Genomic DNA, 20,345 nt, shown 5'->3' on the forward strand with positions numbered 1-20,345 from the left:
GGATGTGTGTGTGTGGGTCTCTGTGTCTGTCTATCTATTTATATGTCTCTGTGTATGTGCAACTGTCACTGGAAATCATCACCATGAATTTGATATGTCCTGGAACTTATAAAAACGACTTGGGGAAAATAATACGGTTGTGAACTTTTGTATCGGCTTTGGTTCAGTGGCCGCATTCTCGACTGAATCGGGAGTTTGTCTGTTCAAGTCGCACTTCTGAGACTTGAGAATATCATCTTGGCTAACACTCAAGTGCAGCACTTGGGGAATTTTGCAATGTTGAAGCTGTTGACTTTCGGATGAAATGTTAAATTGAAGCTCCGTCTGCACCCTCGGGTGGATATGAAAGTTCCCAGTGCATTATTCGAAAAAGAATAGGAGAGTTGCCCCCGTGTCAATATTACTAAAAATGTTCGTAAATGCTCACTGAAAGCCGATGTGCATGTGTTTGTATGTGGGGTTGGGGTTGAAGCCCAGATTCTCACAGAGACAGAATCCAGGTTCTCACAGGACCAGAATAGCCGAGTGGTTAAGGCGTTGGCCTTAAACCTCAATGGGTTTGTCCCGCGTGCGTTTGTCCCCCACTCCTGGTATCTCTTTAATTTAACACGGATATCCTCCCATTCTGATCAGTGAGACCGGATTTTCATCGATTGAATCAGCAATTTTCTGTAACAATGTGACACTCTGAACCGATAATGAAATGAAATTGTGAAATGTATCTGTGTCGCTCGGTTTCTGCCTCTCTCTCTCTCTCTTCAGAGATTTTTGTATGTTTGAGTCTTTGTCTCTCTCAGTCTGACTCACTCTGTCTGTCCCTGTTTCTCTTTTTGTCTGTCTCTCAATCTGTCTCTTTCTCACGGTGCCACGTCTGTTCCAATGGGATTCTCTCAGACTCTTTGTCTGACTGGCTCTCTCTTTCCCATCATTTCGGTCTGTCCATGTCTTTGCCTGTCTCTGTTAGTCCCTGCCTGTAAGCTGAGAAGTATTTCCATCATTTTCTGTTTTAGTCTCTATCGCTCTCTCTCTATCTGTCTCTCTCCTTGTCACTGTCTTTATCATTGTCTTTCTCTCACTCTTTCCCTCTCTCTCTTAATAGATCACACACACACATCTCTGTATATGTATATATTTGAGTCTTTTTCTCACTCAGTCTGCCTCTCCTTCTCAGTCTCACACTTTCTGTCTCTCGTTGTCTCTATCTCGCTGTCTGTCTCTCCCGGTTTGTCTCTGTCTCTCAATGTGTCTATCGACTTCTCCTGGTGTCCAGTTCTGTTCACAGTGACTCGATTACTGCTCTGACAGAATTGGTATACGTCAGTTCCTCGTTAGTATAGTGGTGAGTATCCCCGCCTGTCACGCGGGAGACCGGGGTTCAATTCCCCGACGGGGAGGCAGTTGTTTCAAAATGTCGAATTTTACTTCTGTTTCTTGGAAGAGATGCATGTTAAAAAGTTCCAGAGTAATATGGAACTGTAAAAATACAGGTGGATGAGATTGCCTCGTCCAGATTTTTAGCAAACGGAGAATTTTTCAGGAGTCTTTGGCCGTCTGCAACACAGAGATGGATGACTGAGTAAGCCGTCTGCAACACAGAGATGGATGACTGAGTTTTTTCTGAGTAAAATTTAAAAAGGAAGCGACACAGTAGTCGTGGCCGAGTGGTTAAGGCGATGGACTAGAAATCCATTGGGTTATCCCGCGCAGGTTCGAATACTGCCGACTACGATTCTCAGCATTTTTCATTCCATTTCACAATTTAACCGGTTCTCTGCCAAACTGATCCTGAGATGGATGGAATAACGTCCCACACCTTTCAACTTTGACATTTTTTTCTCATTTTTATTAATCTGCAATATTCACGATACATCCGTTTCAAAAATCGCAATCATCAGTCAAAGTTGCGACAGTGATTCAGCCTGTCTATTCCTCGAGATGTCTGAGGCATCTGTGCATTGTCGTTGGTGCGTGCAAATTTCTGGATATGTGTGTGTGGGTCTCTGTGTCTGTCTATCTATTTATGTGTCTCTGTGTATGTGCAACTGTCACTGGAAATCATCACCATGAATTTGATATGTCCTGGAACTTATAAAAACGACTTGGGTAAAATAATATGGTTGTGAACTTTTGTATCGGCTTTGGTTCAGTGGCCGCATTCTCGACTGAATCGGGAGTTTGTCTGTTCAAGTCGCACTTCTGAGACTTGAGCATATCATCTTGGCTAACACTCAAGTGCAGCACTTGGGGAATTTTGCAATGTTGAAGCTGTTGACTTTCGGATGAAATGTTAAATTGAAGCTCCGTCTGCACCCTCGGGTGGATATGAAAGTTCCCAGTGCATTATTCGAAAAAGAATAGGAGAGTTGCCACCGTGTCAATATTACTAAAAATGTTCGTAAATGCTCACTGAAAGCCGATGTGCATGTGTTTGTATGTGGGGTTGGGGTTGAAGCCCAGATTCTCACAGAGACAGAATCCAGGTTCTCACAGGACCAGAATAGCCGAGTGGTTAAGGCGTTGGCCTTAAAACTCAATGGGTTTGTCCCGCGTGCGTTTGTCCCCCACTCCTGGTATCTCTTTAATTTAACACGGATATCCTCCCATTCTGATCAGTGAGACCGGATTTTCATCGGTTGAATCAGCAATTTTCTGTAACAATGTGACACTCTGAACCGATAATGAAATGAAATTGTGAAATGTATCTGTGTCGCTCGGTTTCTGCCTCTCTCTCTCTCTCTTCAGAGAGTTTTGTATGTTTGAGTCTTTGTCTCTCTCAGTCTGACTCACTCTGTCTGTCCCTGTTTCTCTGTTTGTCTCTGTCTCTCAATCTGTCTCTTTCTCACGGTGCCACGTCTGTTCCAATGGGATTCTCTCAGACTCTTTGTCTGACTGGCTCTCTCTTTCCCATCATTTCGGTCTGTCCATGTCTTTGCCTGTCTCTGTTAGTCCCTGCCTGTAAGCTGAGAAGTATTTCCATCATTTTCTGTTTTAGTCTCTATCGCTCTCTCTCTATCTGTCTCTCTTCTTGTCACTGTCTTTATCGTTGTCTTTCTCTCACTCTTTCCCTCTCTCTCTGAATAGATCACTCACACACATCTCTGTATATGTATATATTTGAGTCTTTTTCTCACTCAGTCTTCCTCTCCTTCTCAGTCTCACACTTTCTGTCTCTCGTTGTCTCTATCTCGCTGTCTGTCTCTCCCTGTTTGTCGGTTTGTCTCTGTCTCTCAACATGTCTATCGACTTCTCCTGGTGTCCAGTTCTGTTCACAGTGACTCGATTACTGCTCTGACAGAATTGGTATACGTCAGTTCCTCGTTAGTATAGTGGTGCGTATCCCCGTCTGTCACGCGGGAGACCGGGGTTCAATTCCCCGACCGAGAGGCAGTTGTTTCAAAATGTCGAATTTTACTTCTGTTTCTTGGAAGAGATGCATGTTAAAAAGTTCCAGAGTAATATGGAACTGTAAAAATACAGGTGGAAGAGATTGCCTCGTCCAGATTTTTAGCAAACGGAGAATTTTTCAGGAGTCTTTGGCCGTCTGCAACACAGAGATGGATGACTGAGTAAGCCGTCTGCAACACAGAGATGGATGACTGAGTTTTTTCTGAGTAAAGTTTAAAAAGGAAGCGACACAGTAGTCGTGGCCGAGTGGTTAAGGCGATGGACTAGAAATCCATTGGGTTATCCCGCGCAGGTTAGAATACTGCCGACTACGATTCTCAGCATTTTTCATTCCATTTCACAATTTAACCGGTTCTCTGCCAAACTGATCCTGAGATGGATGGAATAACGTCCCACACCTTTCAACTTTGACATTTTTTTCTCATTTTTATTAATCTGCAATATTCACGATACATCCGTTTCAAAAATCGCAATCATCAGTCAAAGTTGCGACAGTGATTCAGCCTGTCTATTCCTCGAGATGTCTGAGGCATCTGTGCATTGTCGTTGGTGCGTGCAAATTTCTGGATATGTGTGTGTGGGTCTCTGTGTCTGTCTATCTATTTATATGTCTCTGTGTATGTGCAACTGTCACTGGAAATCATCACCATGAATTTGATATGTCCTGGAACTTATAAAAACGACTTGGGGAAAATAATACGGTTGTGAACTTTTGTATCGGCTTTGGTTCAGTGGCCGCATTCTCGACTGAATCGGGAGTTTGTCTGTTCAAGTCGCACTTCTGAGACTTGAGCATATCATCTTGGCTAACACTCAAGTGCAGCACTTGGGGAATTTTGCAATGTTGAAGCTGTTGACTTTCGGATGAAATGTTAAATTGAAGCTCCGTCTGCACCCTCGGGTGGATATGAAAGTTCCCAGTGCATTATTCGAAAAAGAATAGGAGAGTTGCCCCCGTGTCAATATTACTAAAAATGTTCGTAAATGCTCACTGAAAGCCGATGTGCATGTGTTTGTATGTGGGGTTGGGGTTGAAGCCCAGATTCTCACAGAGACAGAATCCAGGTTCTCACAGGACCAGAATAGCCGAGTGGTTAAGGCGTTGGCCTTAAAACTCAATGGGTTTGTCCCGCGTGCGTTTGTCCCCCACTCCTGGTATCTCTTTAATTTAACTCGGATATCCTCCCATTCTGATCAGTGAGACCGGATTTTCATCGGTTGAATCAGCAATTTTCTGTAACAATGTGACACTCTGAACCGATAATGAAATGAAATTGTGAAATGTATCTGTGTCGCTCGGTTTCTGCCTCTCTCTCTCTCTCTTCAGAGAGTTTTGTATGTTTGAGTCTTTGTCTCTCTCAGTCTGACTCACTCTGTCTGTCCCTGTTTCTCTGTTTGTCTCTGTCTCTCAATCTGTCTCTTTCTCACGGTGCCACGTCTGTTCCAATGGGATTCTCTCAGACTCTTTGTCTGACTGGCTCTCTCTTTCCCATCATTTCGGTCTGTCCATGTCTTTGCCTGTCTCTGTTAGTCCCTGCCTGTAAGCTGAGAAGTATTTCCAACATTTTCTGTTTTAGTCTCTATCGCTCTCTCTCTATCTGTCTCTCTCCTTGTCACTGTCTTTATCATTGTCTTTCTCTCACTCTTTCCCTCTCTCTCTTAATAGATCACACACACACATCTCTGTATATGTATATATTTGAGTCTTTTTCTCACTCAGTCTGCCTCTCCTTCTCAGTCTCACACTTTCTGTCTCTCGTTGTCTCTATCTCGCTGTCTGTCTCTCCCTGTTTGTCGATTTGTCTCTGTCTCTCAATGTGTCTGTCGACTTCTCCTGGTGTCCAGTTCTGTTCACAATGACTCGATTCCTGCTCTGACAGATTTGGTATACGTCAGTTCCTCGTTAGTGTAGTGGTGAGTATCCCCGTCTGTCACGCGGGAGACCGGGGTTCAATTCCCCGACGGGGAGGCAGTTGTTTCAAGATGTCGAATTTTACTTCTGTTTCTTGGAAGAGATGCATCTTAAAAAGTTCCAGAGTGAGATGGAACTGTAAAAATACAGGTGGATGAGATTGCCTCGTCCAGATTTTTAGCAAACGGAGAATTTTTCAGGAGTCTTTGGCCGTCTGCTACACAGAGATGGATGAGTGAGTTTTTTCTGAGTAAAGTTTAAAAAGGCAGCGACACAGTAGTCGTGGCCGAGTGGTTAAGGCGATGGACTAGAAATCCATTGGGTTATCCCGCGCAGGTTCGAATCCTGCCGACTACGATTCTCAGCATTTTTCATTCCATTTCACAATTTAACCGGTTCTCTGCCAAACTGATTCTGAGATGGATGGAATAACGTCCCACACCTTTCAACTTTGACATTTTTTTCTCATTTTTATTAATCTGCAATATTCACGATACATCCGTTTCAAAAATCGCAATCATCAGTCAAAGTTGCGACAGTGATTCAGCCTGTCTATTCCTCGAGATGTCTGAGGCATCTGTGCATTGTCGTTGGTGCGTGCAAATTTCTGGATATGTGTGTGTGGGTCTCTGTGTCTGTCTATCTATTTATATGTCTCTGTGTATGTGCAACTGTCACTGGAAATCATCACCATGAATTTGATATGTCCTGGGACTTATAAAAACGACTTGGGGAAAATAATACGGTTGTGAACTTTTGTATCGGCTTTGGTTCAGTGGCCGCATTCTCGACTGAATCGGGAGTTTGTCTGTTCAAGTCGCACTTCTGAGACTTGAGCATATCATCTTGGCTAACACTCAAGTGCAGCACTTGGGGAATTTTGCAATGTTGAAGCTGTTGACTTTCGGATGAAATGTTAAATTGAAGCTCCGTCTGCACCCTCGGGTGGATATGAAAGTTCCCAGTGCATTATTCGAAAAAGAATAGGAGAGTTGCCCCCGTGTCAATATTACTAAAAATGTTCGTAAATGCTCACTGAAAGCCGATGTGCATGTGTTTGTATGTGGGGTTGGGGTTGAAGCCCAGATTCTCACAGAGACAGAATCCAGGTTCTCACAGGACCAGAATAGCCGAGTGGTTAAGGCGTTGGCCTTAAAACTCAATGGGTTTGTCCCGCGTGCGTTTGTCCCCCACTCCTGGTATCTCTTTAATTTAACACGGATATCCTCCCATTCTGATCAGTGAGACCGGATTTTCATCGATTGAATCAGCAATTTTCTGTAACAATGTGACACTCTGAACCGATAATGAAATGAAATTGTGAAATGTATCTGTGTCGCTCGGTTTGTGCCTCTCTCTCTCTCTTCAGAGAGTTTTGTATGTTTGAGTCTTTGTCTCTCTCAGTCTGACTCACTCTGTCTGTCCCTGTTTCTCTGTTTGTCTCTGTCTCTCAATCTGTCTCTTTCTCACGGTGCCACGTCTGTTCCAATGGGATTCTCTCAGACTCTTTGTCTGACTGGCTCTCTCTTTCCCATCATTTCGGTCTGTCCATGTCTTTGCCTGTCTCTGTTAGTCCCTGCCTGTAAGCTGAGAAGTATTTCCATCATTTTCTGTTTTAGTCTCTATCGCTCTCTCTCTATCTGTCTCTCTCCTTGTCACTGTCTTTATCATTGTCTTTCTCTCACTCTTTCCCTCTCTCTCTTAATAGATCACACACACACATCTCTGTATATGTATATATTTGAGTCTTTTTCTCACTCAGTCTGCCTCTCCTTCTCAGTCTCACACTTTCTGTCTCTCGTTGTCTCTATCTCGCTGTCTGTCTCTCCCTGTTTGTCGGTTTGTCTCTGTCTCTCAATGTGTCTATCGACTTCTCCTAGTGTCCAGTTCTGTTCACAGTGACTCGAGTACTGCTCTGACAGAATTGGTACCCGTCAGTTCCTCGTTAGTATAGTGGTGAGTATCCCTGCCTGTCACGCGGGAGACCGGGGTTCAATTCCCCGACGGGGAGGCAGTTGTTTCAAGATGTCGAATTTTACTTCTGTTTCTTGGAAGAGATGCATCTTAAAAAGTTCCAGAGTGAGATGGAACTGTAAAAATACAGGTGGATGAGATTGCCTCGTCCAGATTTTTAGCAAACGGAGAATTTTTCAGGAGTCTTTGGCCGTCTGCTACACAGAGATGGATGAGTGAGTTTTTTCTGAGTAAAGTTTAAAAAGGCAGCGACACAGTAGTCGTGGCCGAGTGGTTAAGGCGATGGACTAGAAATCCATTGGGTTATCCCGCGCAGGTTCGAATCCTGCCGACTACGATTCTCAGCATTTTTCATTCCATTTCACAATTTAACCGGTTCTCTGCCAAACTGATTCTGAGATGGATGGAATAACGTCCCACACCTTTCAACTTTGACATTTTTTTCTCATTTTTATTAATCTGCAATATTCACGATACATCCGTTTCAAAAATCGCAATCATCAGTCAAAGTTGCGACAGTGATTCAGCCTGTCTATTCCTCGAGATGTCTGAGGCATCTGTGCATTGTCGTTGGTGCGTGCAAATTTCTGGATATGTGTGTGTGGGTCTCTGTGTCTGTCTATCTATTTATATGTCTCTGTGTATGTGCAACTGTCACTGGAAATCATCACCATGAATTTGATATGTCCTGGGACTTATAAAAACGACTTGGGGAAAATAATACGGTTGTGAACTTTTGTATCGGCTTTGGTTCAGTGGCCGCATTCTCGACTGAATCGGGAGTTTGTCTGTTCAAGTCGCACTTCTGAGACTTGAGCATATCATCTTGGCTAACACTCAAGTGCAGCACTTGGGGAATTTTGCAATGTTGAAGCTGTTGACTTTCGGATGAAATGTTAAATTGAAGCTCCGTCTGCACCCTCGGGTGGATATGAAAGTTCCCAGTGCATTATTCGAAAAAGAATAGGAGAGTTGCCCCCGTGTCAATATTACTAAAAATGTTCGTAAATGCTCACTGAAAGCCGATGTGCATGTGTTTGTATGTGGGGTTGGGGTTGAAGCCCAGATTCTCACAGAGACAGAATCCAGGTTCTCACAGGACCAGAATAGCCGAGTGGTTAAGGCGTTGGCCTTAAAACTCAATGGGTTTGTCCCGCGTGCGTTTGTCCCCCACTCCTGGTATCTCTTTAATTTAACACGGATATCCTCCCATTCTGATCAGTGAGACCGGATTTTCATCGATTGAATCAGCAATTTTCTGTAACAATGTGACACTCTGAACCGATAATGAAATGAAATTGTGAAATGTATCTGTGTCGCTCGGTTTGTGCCTCTCTCTCTCTCTTCAGAGAGTTTTGTATGTTTGAGTCTTTGTCTCTCTCAGTCTGACTCACTCTGTCTGTCCCTGTTTCTCTGTTTGTCTCTGTCTCTCAATCTGTCTCTTTCTCACGGTGCCACGTCTGTTCCAATGGGATTCTCTCAGACTCTTTGTCTGACTGGCTCTCTCTTTCCCATCATTTCGGTCTGTCCATGTCTTTGCCTGTCTCTGTTAGTCCCTGCCTGTAAGCTGAGAAGTATTTCCATCATTTTCTGTTTTAGTCTCTATCGCTCTCTCTCTATCTGTCTCTCTCCTTGTCACTGTCTTTATCATTGTCTTTCTCTCACTCTTTCCCTCTCTCTCTTAATAGATCACACACACACATCTCTGTATATGTATATATTTGAGTCTTTTTCTCACTCAGTCTGCCTCTCCTTCTCAGTCTCACACTTTCTGTCTCTCGTTGTCGCTATCTCGCTGTCTGTCTCTCCCTGTTTGTCGGTTTGTCTCTGTCTCTCAATGTGTCTATCGACTTCTCCTAGTGTCCAGTTCTGTTCACAGTGACTCGAGTACTGCTCTGACAGAATTGGTACCCGTCAGTTCCTCGTTAGTATAGTGGTGAGTATCCCTGCCTGTCACGCGGGAGACCGGGGTTCAATTCCCCGACGGGGAGGCAGTTGTTTCAAGATGTCGAATTTTACTTCTGTTTCTTGGAAGAGATGCATGTTAAAAAGTTCCAGAGTAATATGGAACTGTAAAAATACAGGTGGATGAGATTGCCTCGTCCAGATTTTTAGCAAACGGAGAATTTTTCAGGAGTCTTTGGCCGTCTGCTACACAGAGATGGATGACTGAGTTTTTTCTGAGTAAAGTTTAAAAAGGCAGCGACACAGTAGTCGTGGCCGAGTGGTTAAGGCGATGGACTAGAAATCCATTGGGTTATCCCGCGCAGGTTCGAATCCTGCCGACTACGATTCTCAGCATTTTTCATTCCATTTCACAATTTAACCAGTTCTCTGCCAAACTGATCCTGAGATGGATGGAATAACGTCCCACACCTTTCAACTTTGACATTTTTTTCTCATTTTTATTAATCTGCAATATTCAGGATACATCCGTTTCAAAAATCGCAATCATCAGTCAAAGTTGCGACAGTGATTCAGCCTGTCCAATCCTCGAGATATCTGAGGCATCTGTGCATTGTCGTTGGTGCGTGCAAATTTCTGGATATGTGTGTGTGGGTCTCTGTGTCTGTCTATCTATTTATATGTCTCTGTGTATGTGCAACTGTCACTGGAAATCATCACCATGAATTTGATATGTCCTGGAACTTATAAAAACGACTTGGGGAAAATAATACGGTTGTGAACTTTTGTATCGGCTTTGGTTCAGTCGCCGCATTCTCGACTGAATCGGGAGTTTGTCTGTTCAAGTCGCACTTCTGAGACTTGAGCATATCATCTTGGCTAACACTCAAGTGCAGCACTTGGGGAATTTTGCAATGTTGAAGCTGTTGACTTTCGGATGAAATGTTAAATTGAAGCTCCGTCTGCACCCTCGGGTGGATATGAAAGTTCCCAGTGCATTATTCGAAAAAGAATAGGAGAGTTGCCCCCGTGTCAATATTACTAAAAATGTTCGTAAATGTTCACTGAAAGCCGATGTGCATGTGTTTGTATGTGGGGTTGGGGTTGAAGCCCAGATTCTCACAGAGACAGAATCCAGGTTCTCACAGGACCAGAATAGCCGAGTGGTTAAGGCGTTGGCCTTGAAACTCAATGGGTTTGTCCCGCGTGCGTTTGTCCCCCACTCCTGGTATCTCTTTAATTTAACACGGATATCCTCCCATTCTGATCAGTGAGACCGGATTTTCATCGGTTGAATCAGCAATTTTCTGTAACAATGTGACACTCTGAACCGATAATGAAATGAAATTGTGAAATGTATCTGTGTCGCTCGGTTTCTGCCTCTCTCTTCAGAGAGTTTTATATGTTTGAGTCTTTGTCTCTCTCAGTCTGACTCACTCTGTCTGTCCCTGTTTCTCTGTTTGTCTCTGTCTCTCAATCTGTCTCTTTCTCACGGTGCCACGTCTGTTCCAATGGGATTCTCTCAGACTTTTGTCTGACTGGCTCTCTCTTTCCCATCATTTCGGTCTGTCCATGTCTTTGCCTGTCTCTGTTAGTCCCTGCCTGTAAGCTGAGAAGTATTTCCATCATTTTCTGTTTTAGTCTCTATCGCTCTCTCTCTATCTGTCTCTCTCCTTGTCACTGTCTTTATCGTTGTCTTTCTCTCACTCTTTCCCTCTCTCTCTGAATAGATCACTCACACACATCACTGTATATGTATTTATTTGAGTCTTTTTCTCACTCAGTCTTCCTCTCCTTCTCAGTCTCACACTTTCTGTCTCTCGTTGTCTCTATCTCGCTGTCTGTCACTCCCTGTTTGTAGGTTTGTCTCTGTCTCTCAATGTGTCTATCGACTTCTCCTGGTGTCCAGTTCTGTTCACAGTGACTCGATTACTGCTCTGACAGAATTGATGCACGTCAGTTCCTCGTTAGTATAGTGGTGAGTATCCCCGCCTGTCACGCGGGAGACCGGGGTTCAATTCCCCGACGGGGAGGCAGTTGTTTCAAAATGTCGAATTTTACTTCTGTTTCTTGGAAGAGATGCATGTTAAAAAGTTCCAGAGTAATATGGAACTGTAAAAATACAGGTGGATGAGATTGCCTCGTCCAGATTTTTAGCAAATGGAGAATTTTTCAGGAGTCTTTGGCCGTCTGCTACACAGAGATGGATGACTGAGTTTTTTCTGAGTAAAGTTTAAAAAGGCAGCGACACAGTAGTCGTGGCCGAGTGGTTAAGGCGATGGAATAGAAATCCATTGGGTTATCCCACGCAGGTTCGAATCCTGCCGACTACGATTCTCAGCATTTTTCATTCCATTTCACAATTTAACCGGTTCTCTGCCAAACTGATCCTGAGATGGATGGAATAACGTCCCACACCTTTCAACTTTGACATTTTTTTCTCATTTTTATTAATCTGCAATATTCATGATACATCCGTTTCAAAAATCGCAATCATCAGTCATAGTTGCGACAGTGATTCAGCCTGTCTATTCCTCGAGATGTCTGAGGCATCTGTGCATTGTCGTTGGTGCGTGCAAATTTCTGGATATGTGTGTGTGGGTCTCTGTGTCTGTATATCTATTTATATGTCTCTGTGTATGTGCAACTGTCACTGGAAATCATCACCATGAATTTGATATGTCCTGGAACGTATAAAAACGACTTGGGGAAAATAATACGGTTGTGAACTTTTGTATCGGCTTTGGTTCAGTGGCCGCATTCTCGACTGAATCGGGAGTTTGTCTGTTCAAGTCGCACTTCTGAGACTTGAGCATATCATCTTGGCTAACACTCAAGTGCAGCACTTGTGGAATTTTGCAATGTTGAAGCTGTTGACTTTCGGATGAAATGTTAAATTGAAGCTCCGTCTGCACCCTCGGGTGGATATGAAAGGTCCCAGAGCATTATGCTGAAAAGAATAGGAGAGTTGCCCCCGTGTCAATATTACTAAAAATGTTCGTAAATGCTCACTGAAAGCCGATGTGCATGTGTTTGTATGTGGGGTTGGGGTTGAAGCCCAGATTCTCACAGAGACAGAATCCAGGTTCTCACAGGACCAGAATAGCCGAGTGGTTAAGGCGTTGGCCTTAAAACTCAATGGGTTTGTCCCGCGTGCGTTTGTCCCCCACTCCTGGTATCTCTTTAATTTAACACGGATATCCTCCCATTCTGATCAGTGAGACCGGATTTTCATCGGTTGATTCAGCAATTTTCTGTAACAATGTGACACTCTGAACCGATAATGAAATGAAATTGTGAAATGTATCTGTGTCGCTCGGTTTCTGCCTCTCTCTCTCTCTCTTCAGAGAGTTTTGTATGTTTGAGTCTTTGTCTCTCTCAGGCTGACTCACTCTGTCTGTCCCTGTTTCTCTGTTTGTCTCTGTCTCTCAATCTGTCTCTTTCTCACGGTGCCACGTCTGTTCCAATGGGATTCTCTCAGACTCTTTGTCTGACTGGCTCTCTCTTTCCCATCATTTCGGTCTGTCCATGACTTTGCCTGTCTCTGTTAGTCCCTGCCTGTAAGCTGAGAAGTATTTCCATCATTTTCTGTTTTAGTCTCTATCGCTCTCTCTCTATCTGTCTCTCTCCTTGTCACTGTCTTTATCATTGTCTTTCTCTCACTCTTTCCCTCTCTCTCTGAATAGATCACTCACACACATCTCTGTATATGTATTTATTTGAGTCTTTTTCTCACTCAGTCTTCCTCTCCTTCTCAGTCTCACACTTTCTGTCTCTCCTTGTCTCTATCTCGCTGTCTGTCTCTCCTTGTTTGTCGATTTGTCTCTGTCTCTCAATGTGTCTATCGACTTCTCCTGCTGTCCAGTTCTGTTCACAGTGACTCGATTACTGCTCTGACAGAATTGGTACACGTCAGTTCCTCGTTAGTATAGTGGTGAGTATCCCCGCCTGTCATGTGGGAGATCGGGCTTCAATTCCCCGACGGGGAGGCAGTTGTTTCAAAATGTCGAATTTTACTTCTGTTTCTTGGAAGAGATGCATGTTAAAAAGTTCCAGAGTAATATGGAACTGTAAAAATACAGGTGGATGAGATTGCCTCGTCCAGATTTTTAGCAAACGGAGAATTTTTCAGGAGTCTTTGGCCGTCTGCAACACAGAGATGGATGACTGAGTTTTTTCTGAGTAAAGTTTAAAAAGGAAGCGACGCAGTAGTCGTGGCCGAGTGGTTAAGGCGATGGACTAGAAATCCATTGGGTTATCCCGCGCAGGTTCGAATCCTGCCGACTACGATTCTCAGCATTTTTCATTCCATTTCACAATTTAACCGGTTCTCTGCCAAACTGATCCTGAGATGGATGGAATAACGTCCCACACCTTTCAACTTTGACATTTTTTTCTCATTTTTATTAATCTGCAATATTCAGGATACATCCGTTTCAAAAATCGCAATCATCAGTCAAAGTTGCGACAGTGATTCAGCCTGTCCAATCCTCGAGATATCTGAGGCATCTGTGCATTGTCGTTGGTGCGTGCAAATTTCTGGATATGTGTGTGTGGGTCTCTGTGTCTGTCTATCTATTTATATGTCTCTGTGTATGTGCAACTGTCACTGGAAATCATCACCATGAATTTGATATGTCCTGGAACTTATAAAAACGACTTGGGGAAAATAATACGGTTGTGAACTTTTGTATCGGCTTTGGTTCAGTGGCCGCATTCTCGACTGAATCGGGAGTTTGTCTGTTCAAGTCGCACTTCTGAGACTTGAGCATATCATCTTGGCTAACACTCAAGTGCAGCACTTGGGGAATTTTGCAATGTTGAAGCTGTTGACTTTCGGATGAAATGTTAAATTGAAGCTCCGTCTGCACCCTCGGGTGGATATGAAAGTTCCCAGTGCATTATTCGAAAAAGAATAGGAGAGTTGCCCCCGTGTCAATATTACTAAAAATGTTCGTAAATGCTCACTGAAAGCCGATGTGCATGTGTTTGTATGTGGGGTTGGGGTTGAAGCCCAGATTCTCACAGAGACAGAATCCAGGTTCTCACAGGACCAGAATAGCCGAGTGGTTAAGGCGTTGGCCTTAAAACTCAATGGGTTTGTCCCGCGTGCGTTTGTCCCCCACTCCTGGTATCTCTTTAATTTAACACGGATATCCTCCCATTCTGATCAGTGAGACCGGATTTTCATCGGTTGAATCAGCAATTTTCTGTAACAATGTGACACTCTGAACCGATAATGAAATGAAATTGTGAAATGTATCTGTGTCGCTCGGTTTCTGCCTCTCTCTTCAGAGAGTTTTGTATGTTTGAGTCTTTGTCTCTCTCAGTCTGACTCACTCTGTCTGTCCCTGTTTCTCTGTTTGTCTCTGTCTCTCAATCTGTCTCTTTCTCACGGTGCCACGTCTGTTCCAATGGGATTCTCTCAGACTTTTGTCTGACTGGCTCTCTCTTTCCCATCATTTCGGTCTGTCCATGTCTTTGCCTGTCTCTGTTAGTCCCTGCCTGTAAGCTGAGAAGTATTTCCATCATTTTCTGTTTTAGTCTCTATCGCTCTCTCTCTATCTGTCTCTCTCCTTGTCACTGTCTTTATCGTTGTCTTTCTCTCACTCTTTCCCTCTCTCTCTGAATAGATCACTCACACACATCTCTGTATATGTATTTATTTGAGTCTTTTTCTCACTCAGTCTTCCTCTCCTTCTCAGTCTCATACTTTTTGTCTCTCGTTGTCTCTATCTCGCTGTCTGTCACTCCCTGTTTGTAGGTTTGTCTCTGTCTCTCAATGTGTCTATCGACTTCTCCTGGTGTCCAGTTCTGTTCACAGTGACTCGATTACTGCTCTGACAGAATTGATGCACGTCAGTTCCTCGTTAGTATAGTGGTGAGTATCCCCGCCTGTCACGCGGGAGACCGGGGTTCAATTCCCCGACGGGGAGGCAGTTGTTTCAAAATGTCGAATTTTACTTCTGTTTCTTGGAAGAGATGCATGTTAAAAAGTTCCAGAGTAATATGGAACTGTAAAAATACAGGTGGATGAGATTGCCTCGTCCAGATTTTTAGCAAACGGAGAATTTTTCAGGAGTCTTTGGCCGTCTGCTACACAGAGATGGATGACTGAGTTTTTTCTGAGTAAAGTTTAAAAAGGCAGCGACACAGTAGTCGTGGCCGAGTGGTTAAGGCGATGGAATAGAAATCCATTGGGTTATCCCGCGCAGGTTCGAATCCTGCCGACTACGATTCTCAGCATTTTTCATTCCATTTCACAATTTAACCGGTTCTCTGCCAAACTGATCCTGAGATGGATGGAATAACGTCCCACACCTTTCAACTTTGACATTTTTTTCTCATTTTTATTAATCTGCAATATTCATGATACATCCGTTTCAAAAATCGCAATCATCAGTCAAAGTTGCGACAGTGATTCAGCCTGTCTATTCCTCGAGATGTCTGAGGCATCTGTGCATTGTCGTTGGTGCGTGCAAATTTCTGGATATGTGTGTGTGGGTCTCTGTGTCTGTATATCTATTTATATGTCTCTGTGTATGTGCAACTGTCACTGGAAATCATCACCATGAATTTGATATGTCCTGGAACGTATAAAAACGACTTGGGGAAAATAATACGGTTGTGAACTTTTGTATCGGCTTTGGTTCAGTGGCCGCATTCTCGACTGAATCGGGAGTTTGTCTGTTCAAGTCGCACTTCTGAGACTTGAGCATATCATCTTGGCTAACACTCAAGTGCAGCACTTGGGGAATTTTGCAATGTTGAAGCTGTTGACTTTCGGATGAAATGTTAAATTGAAGCTCCGTCTGCACCCTCGGGTGGATATGAAAGTTCCCAGTGCATTATTCGAAAAAGAATAGGAGAGTTGCCCCCGTGTCAATATTACTAAAAATGTTCGTAAATGCTCACTGAAAGCCGATGTGCATGTGTTTGTATGTGGGGTTGGGGTTGAAGCCCAGATTCTCACAGAGACAGAATCCAGGTTCTCACAGGACCAGAATAGCCGAGTGGTTAAGGCGTTGGCCTTAAAACTCAATGGGTTTGTCCCGCGTGCGTTTGTCCCCCACTCCTGGTATCTCTTTAATTTAACACGGATATCCTCCCATTCTGATCAGTGAGACCGGATTTTCATCGGTTGAATCAGCAATTTTCTGTAACAATGTGACACTCTGAACCGATAATGAAATGAAATAGTGAAATGTATCTGTGTCGCTCGGTTTCTGCCTCTCTCTCTCTCTCTTCAGAGAGTTTTGTATGTTTGAGTCTTTGTCTCTTTCAGGCTGACTCACTCTGTCTGTCCCTGTTTCTCTGTTTGTCTCTGTCTCTCAATCTGTCTCTTTCTCACGGTGCCACGTCTGTTCCAATGGGATTCTCTCAGACTCTTTGTGTGACTGGCTCTCTCTTTCCCATCATTTCGGTCTGTCCATGTCTTTGCCTGTCTCTGTTAGTCCCTGCCTGTAAGCTGAGAAGTATTTCCATCATTTTCTGTTTTAGTCTCTATCGCTCTCTCTCTATCTGTCTCTCTCCTTGTCACTGTCTTTATCATTGTCTTTCTCTCACTCTTTCCCTCTCTCTCTGAATAGATCACACACACACATCTCTGTATATGTATATATTTGAGTCTTTTTCTCACTCAGTCTGCCTCTCCTTCACAGTCTCACACTTTCTGTCTCTCGTTGTCTCTATCTCGCTGTCTGTCTCTCCCTGTTTGTCGATTTGTCTCTGTCTCTCAATGTGTCTATCGACTTCTCCTGGTGTCCAGTTCTGTTCATTGTGACTCCATTACTGCTCTGACAGAATTGGTACACGTCAGTTCCTCGTTAGTATAGTGGTGAGTATCCCCGCCTGTCACGCGGGAGACCGGGGTTCAATTCCCCGATGGGGAGGCAGTTGTTTCAAAATGTCGAATTTTACTTCTGTTTCTTGGAAGAGATGCATGTTAAAAAGATCCAGAGCAATATGGAACTGTAAAAATACAGGTGGATGAGATTGCCTAGTCCAGATTTTTAGCAAACGGAGAATTTTTCAGGAGTCTTTGGCCGTCTGCAACACAGAGATGGATGACTGAGTTTTTTCTGAGTAAAGTTTAAAAAGGCAGCGACGCAGTAGTCGTGGCCGAGTGGTTAAGGCGATGGACTAGAAATCCATTGGGTTATCCCGCGCAGTTCGAATCCTGCCGATGACGATTCTCAGCATTTTTCATTCCATTTCACAATTTAACCGGTTCTCTGCCAAACTGATCCTGAGAAGGATGGAATAACGTCCCACACCTTTCAACTTTGACATTTTTTTCTCATTTTTATTAATCTGCAATATTCACGATACATCCGTTTCAAAAATCGCAATCATCAGTCAAAGTTGCCACAGTGATTCAGCCTGTCTATTCCTCGAGATGTCTGAGGCATCTGTGCATGCCCGTTGGTGCGTGCAAATTTCTGGATATGTGTGTGTGGGTCTCTGTGTCTGTCTATCTATTTATATGTCTCTGTGTATGTGCAACTGTCACTGGAAATCATCACCATGAATTTGATATGTCCTGGAACTTATAAAAACGTCTTGGGGAAAATAATACGGTTGTGAACTTTTGTATCGGCTTTGGTTCAGTGGCCGCATTCTCGACTGAATCGGGAGTTTGTCTGTTCAAGTCGCACTTCTGAGACTTGAGCATATCATCTTGGCTAACACTCAAGTGCAGCACTTGGGGAATTTTGCAATGTTGAAGCTGTTGACTATCGGATGAAATGTTAAATTGAAGCTCCGTCTGCACCCTCGGGTGGATATGAAAGATCACAGTGCATTATTCGAAAAAGAACAGGAGAGTTGCCCCCGTGTCAATATTACTAAAAATGTTCGTAAATGCTCACTGAAAGTCGATGTGCATGTGTTTGTATGTGGGGTTGGGGTTGAAGCCCAGATTCTCACAGAGACAGAATCCAGGTTCTCACAGGACCAGAATAGCCGAGTGGTTAAGGCGTTGGCCTTAAAACTCAATGGGTTTGTCCCGCGTGCGTTTGTCCCCCACTCCTGGTATCTCTTTAATTTAACACGGATATCCTCCCATTCTGATCAGTGAGACCGGATTTTCATCGGTTGAATCAGCAATTTTCTGTAACAATGTGACACTCTGAACCGATAATGAAATGAAATTGTGAAATGTATCTGTGTCGCTCGGTTTCTGCCTCTCTCTCTCTCTCTTCAGAGAGTTTTGTATGTTTGAGTCTTTGTCTCTCTCAGTCTGACTCACTCTGCCTGTCCCTGTTTCTCTGTTTGTCTCTGTCTCTCAATCTGTCTCTTTCTCACGGTGCCACGTCTGTTCCAATGGGATTCTCTCAGACTCTTTGTCTGACTGGCTCTCTCTTTCCCATCATTTCGGTCTGTCCATGTCTTTGCCTGTCTCTGTTAGTCCCTGCCTGTAAGCTGAGAAGTATTTCCATCATTTTCTGTTTTAGTCTCTATCGCTCTCTCTCTATCTGTCTCTCTCCTTGTCACTGTCTTTATCATTGTCTTTCTCTCACTCTTTCCCTCTCTCTCTTAATAGATCACACACACACATCTCTGTATATGTATATATTTGAGTCTTTTTCTCACTCAGTCTGCCTCTCCTTCTCAGTCTCACACTTTCTGTCTCTCGTTGTCTCTATCTCGCTGTCTGTCTCTCCCTGTTTGTCGATTTGTCTCTGTCTCTCAATGTGTCTGTCGACTTCTCCTGGTGTCCAGTTCTGTTCACAATGACTCGATTCCTGCTCTGACAGAACTGGTACCCGTCAGTTCCTCGTTAGTATAGTGGTGAGTATCCCCGCCTGTCACGCTGGAGACCGGGGTTCAATTCCCCGACGGGGAAGCAGTTGTTTCAAGATGTCGAATTTTACTTCTGTTTCTTGGAAGAGATGCATATTAAAAAGTTCCAGAGTAAGATGGAACTGTAAAAATACAGGTGGATGAGATTGCCTCGTCCAGATTTTTAGCAAACGGAGAATTTTTCAGGAGTCTTTGGCCGTCTGCCACACAGAGATGGATGACTGAGTTTTTTCTGAGTAAAGTTTAAAAAGGCAGCGACATAGTAGTCGTGGCCGAGTGGTTAAGGCGATGGAATAGAAATCCATTGGGTTATCCCGAGCAGGTTCGAATCCTTCCGACTACGATTCTCAGCATTTTTCATTCCATTTCACAATTTAACCGGTTCTCTGCCAAACTGATCCTGAGATGGATGGAATAACGTCCCACACCTTTCAACTTTGACATTTTTTTCTCATTTTTATTAATCTGCAATATTCACGATACATCCGTTTCAAAAATCGCAATCATCAGTCAAAGTTGCCACAGTGATTCAGCCTGTCTATTCCTCGAGATGTCTGAGGCATCTGTGCATGCCCGTTGGTGCGTGCAAATTTCTGGATATGTGTGTGTGGGTCTCTGTGTCTGTCTATCTATTTATATGTCTCTGTGTATGTGCAACTGTCACTGGAAATCATCACCATGAATTTGATATGTCCAGGAACTTATAAAAACGACTTGGGGAAAATAATACGGTTGTGAACTTTTGTATCGGCTTTGGTTCATTGGCCGCATTCTCGACTGAATCGGGAGTTTGTCTGTTCAAGTCGCACTTCTGAGACTTGAGCATATCATCTTGGCTAACACTCAAGTGCAGCACTTGGGGAATTTTGCAATGTTGAAGCTGTTGTCTATCGGATGAAATGTTAAATTGAAGCTCCGTCTGCACCCTCGGGTGGATATGAAAGTTCCCATTGCATTATTCGAAAAAGAACAGGAGAGTTGCCCCCGTGTCAATATTACTAAAAATGTTCGTAAATGCTCACTGAAAGTCGATGTGCATCTGTTTGTATGTGGGGTTGGGGTTGAAGGCCAGATTCTCACAGAGACAGAATCCAGGTTCTCACAGGACCAGAATAGCCGAGTGGTTTAGGCGTTGGCCTTAAATCTCAATGGGTTTGTCCCGCGTGCGTTTGTCCCCCACTCCTGGTATCTCTTTAATTTAACACGGATATCCTCCCATTCTGATCAGTGAGACCGGATTTTCATCGGTTGAATCAGCAATTTTCTGTAACAATGTGACACTCTGAACCGATAATGAAATGAAATTGTGAAATGTATCTGTGTCGCTCGGTTTCTGCCTCTCTCT

General features: G+C 43.7%; 15 non-coding genes across 15 annotated transcripts; all 15 read left to right on the forward strand.

Moving 5' to 3' along the window:
• The first annotated feature begins 1,322 nt into the window (after positions 1–1,322).
• On the forward strand, positions 1,323–1,394 carry trnad-guc (transfer RNA aspartic acid (anticodon GUC)). Its single transcript has one exon. It is a non-coding gene; the product is annotated as a tRNA-Asp (tRNA).
• Positions 1,395–1,647: 253 nt separating this feature from the next.
• On the forward strand, positions 1,648–1,728 carry trnas-aga (transfer RNA serine (anticodon AGA)). The gene has a single exon. It is a non-coding gene; the product is annotated as a tRNA-Ser (tRNA).
• A 3,574-nt stretch (positions 1,729–5,302) lies between these two features.
• trnad-guc (transfer RNA aspartic acid (anticodon GUC)) lies at positions 5,303–5,374 on the forward strand. Its single transcript has one exon. It is a non-coding gene; the product is annotated as a tRNA-Asp (tRNA).
• Positions 5,375–5,593: 219 nt separating this feature from the next.
• Positions 5,594–5,674, forward strand: trnas-aga (transfer RNA serine (anticodon AGA)). Its single transcript has one exon. It is a non-coding gene; the product is annotated as a tRNA-Ser (tRNA).
• Positions 5,675–7,256: 1,582 nt separating this feature from the next.
• On the forward strand, positions 7,257–7,328 carry trnad-guc (transfer RNA aspartic acid (anticodon GUC)). Its single transcript has one exon. It is a non-coding gene; the product is annotated as a tRNA-Asp (tRNA).
• Positions 7,329–7,547: 219 nt separating this feature from the next.
• Positions 7,548–7,628, forward strand: trnas-aga (transfer RNA serine (anticodon AGA)). Its single transcript has one exon. It is a non-coding gene; the product is annotated as a tRNA-Ser (tRNA).
• A 1,582-nt stretch (positions 7,629–9,210) lies between these two features.
• On the forward strand, positions 9,211–9,282 carry trnad-guc (transfer RNA aspartic acid (anticodon GUC)). Its single transcript has one exon. It is a non-coding gene; the product is annotated as a tRNA-Asp (tRNA).
• Positions 9,283–9,501: 219 nt separating this feature from the next.
• Positions 9,502–9,582, forward strand: trnas-aga (transfer RNA serine (anticodon AGA)). The gene has a single exon. It is a non-coding gene; the product is annotated as a tRNA-Ser (tRNA).
• Positions 9,583–11,157: 1,575 nt separating this feature from the next.
• Positions 11,158–11,229, forward strand: trnad-guc (transfer RNA aspartic acid (anticodon GUC)). The gene has a single exon. It is a non-coding gene; the product is annotated as a tRNA-Asp (tRNA).
• Positions 11,230–11,448: 219 nt separating this feature from the next.
• On the forward strand, positions 11,449–11,529 carry trnas-aga (transfer RNA serine (anticodon AGA)). The gene has a single exon. It is a non-coding gene; the product is annotated as a tRNA-Ser (tRNA).
• A 1,875-nt stretch (positions 11,530–13,404) lies between these two features.
• trnas-aga (transfer RNA serine (anticodon AGA)) lies at positions 13,405–13,485 on the forward strand. Its single transcript has one exon. It is a non-coding gene; the product is annotated as a tRNA-Ser (tRNA).
• A 1,575-nt stretch (positions 13,486–15,060) lies between these two features.
• Positions 15,061–15,132, forward strand: trnad-guc (transfer RNA aspartic acid (anticodon GUC)). Its single transcript has one exon. It is a non-coding gene; the product is annotated as a tRNA-Asp (tRNA).
• Positions 15,133–15,351: 219 nt separating this feature from the next.
• Positions 15,352–15,432, forward strand: trnas-aga (transfer RNA serine (anticodon AGA)). The gene has a single exon. It is a non-coding gene; the product is annotated as a tRNA-Ser (tRNA).
• Positions 15,433–17,016: 1,584 nt separating this feature from the next.
• Positions 17,017–17,088, forward strand: trnad-guc (transfer RNA aspartic acid (anticodon GUC)). The gene has a single exon. It is a non-coding gene; the product is annotated as a tRNA-Asp (tRNA).
• A 1,883-nt stretch (positions 17,089–18,971) lies between these two features.
• On the forward strand, positions 18,972–19,043 carry trnad-guc (transfer RNA aspartic acid (anticodon GUC)). The gene has a single exon. It is a non-coding gene; the product is annotated as a tRNA-Asp (tRNA).
• The last annotated feature ends 1,302 nt before the right edge of the window (positions 19,044–20,345 follow it).

The sequence above is a fragment of the Pristiophorus japonicus genome, chromosome 23, assembly GCF_044704955.1.
Source record: "Pristiophorus japonicus isolate sPriJap1 chromosome 23, sPriJap1.hap1, whole genome shotgun sequence".
Taxonomy (NCBI): Eukaryota; Metazoa; Chordata; class Chondrichthyes; family Pristiophoridae; genus Pristiophorus; species Pristiophorus japonicus.